At 50.4% G+C, this 2,171-nt stretch overlaps 1 pseudogene; it reads right to left on the minus strand.

The window, feature by feature from the left end:
• Window positions 1-504: 504 nt before the first annotated feature.
• Window positions 505-1,916, minus strand: LOC123129324 (expansin-B6-like; annotated as a pseudogene).
• Window positions 1,917-2,171: the final 255 nt, after the last annotated feature.

Genomic DNA, 2,171 nt, shown 5'->3' on the forward strand with positions numbered 1-2,171 from the left:
ATACACCCGAATGAATAGGAAAACTAATTTTTTTTTTGCAAATACAAATATTTCTGTTTTTTTCTTAGAAAAAATGGTCGAGTGTTCTACTCACTTGTGAAGTTTGGTGATATCCTGGTGTTCTATGCAAAAAGACATAATTAAATTGTTTTCGCCATGTTTAATTGAATGCATAAAATGTGTGTGTTATTTTCATAAATAAGGATTTAAAAATAGTATCCATGTAATTTTAGAAAAGAAATAAAAATAAATAAAAAACAAAAAGAGAAAAAAATAGAAACAAAGGTAGAAAACCGACACACTACTCGGTCTTGCGCAGCTCTAATCCACGGGGTAGTGAGCTAGAAAAGAGCCCGGCAACATGCATTGGCCAGACAATGTTGATCATCCAGTTAGCTAGCAATATCTGGACCATGTAGAGGAGCTTGCAAATACAAACTGGTTTTCCTTAAGCCCCGATTCTTTTTCGGATAACAGTGGTGTCTAAGTAAGCTTATGTGCTAGAATACAAATAAACACTGATACTTAAGAAATTACCGGTTCCTTTTTTACAAATATACCTTGCTAAAGACTTTGCATTATACAAGTTCTTATCACTCACAATGAACAATAGGTAGCGTTTGGTGAGAAGAGAAATCCGGGAGCACCAATTCGACCGGAATCCATCGGAGAAGCACCTAATTAATTGAGCCAAAATCAATAGAACTGGACGTTGGACCCGTAGGCTTTGTCCGGCCGCCAGTAGGCCGGGATGACATTGTTGGCCACCAGCGTCTTGCCGGAGTCGCTGGTGATGCGCATGGAGAAGGCCCCCTGCAGCGGGCGGCTGGTGTCCATCCGCCAGATGGATCCCCAGGAGCGCCGCATCGGCTCCCAGAACCCCGTGGGGCGGCCGTTCCTGGTCTGCATCAGCTCCATCCGCACCACGGTCCCATCCACGTCGGCGTACTCCACGAGCACCGCGAGGTAGTTAGGGTTGGAGCCACGCTGGACGTGGAAGGTGACCTTCATGCCCGGGAAGTTGCAGCGCACCCTCCTGAACTGCACTGCGTGTCGATGATGCCGGCGTGGCGGAGCTTGTCGTTGAGGCCGTTCTTGGCCATGGCCCCGAACGCCGTGCCACTGAGGTCGAAGTGGTACCTGGCCACGGGGTAGTAGTTCATGTCGGTGATGACCACCCTCCTCGGCTAGCCGGAGCAGGAAGGGTTGTTGGCGGCGACACATCGGATCTGGATGAAACACGTACAGGTCAACGATGCATACTTTGCATGCACGTGGTAGGTTGATTTGACCAACTAATTTAACTGACACTGTCGGGTGTCAGATAAGTAATGCAGTAGTACGTACCTCATAGCAGCTGCCGCAGCCTGCGCCACCGTCGAACAGAGGCTCGTTGCCGCAGGACGTCATGGAGGAGAATGGGTACTGGTTCACGTTCTTGAAGCCGCAAGCACCGCCTGCAAATCCATCCGTAGATCAGCATTATTACTATGTAAGTTGGCACTACGTATGTGATGCATGCAAATGTGTGTATATATATATGGTCGTACCGTTGTCGTTGGGTCCGGCGCCGGTGGGCGCTCCGTACCAGGTGGCCTTGGCGGGCAGCCAGCCGGAGTTGTAGGATCTGGCGGCGGAGGTGTCGTAGTTGGCCACAGAACGGACGGACGTGACGAGCACGGAGAGGAGTGCCACAAGCACAAGGGCAATGTCATTGGTGGACCAGCCTGGACGGAGCGAGCGGGCTTTTCGGCCCGCTCGTGGCCCGTTTGAGACCGGACCGTTCGATCCTGACCTGTTGAAGAAATTAGCCGGTCCGGTTACACAATTTAGGCCCGAAATTTTGTCAGACCGGTCCGGTCTTTGACCGAGCCGACCGAGCGGACCGAAGCGCGCTGCAGGCCGTTCCTCGTCATCGCGGCCACCACGCTCTGGCCGGTGAGATCCGCGCGCTGAGTGACCACGACCACGCCCCGCCGTCCTTCTCCCGCTTGTGGGCGCGGCCCTCCTTGATTTGTTTCCGTTTATTCAGTCGAACAAAAAAGAAAACTCGTGTCGCCAGTGATGTACTCCCTCCGTAAATTAATATAAGAGTGTTTAGATCACTATTTCAGTGATCTAAACGCTCTTATATTAGTTTACAGAAGGAGTAGAAGAGAACAGAAAATAGA

Source organism: Triticum aestivum, chromosome 6A (genome assembly GCF_018294505.1).
Source record: "Triticum aestivum cultivar Chinese Spring chromosome 6A, IWGSC CS RefSeq v2.1, whole genome shotgun sequence".
NCBI classification, from domain to species: Eukaryota; Viridiplantae; Streptophyta; class Magnoliopsida; order Poales; family Poaceae; genus Triticum; species Triticum aestivum.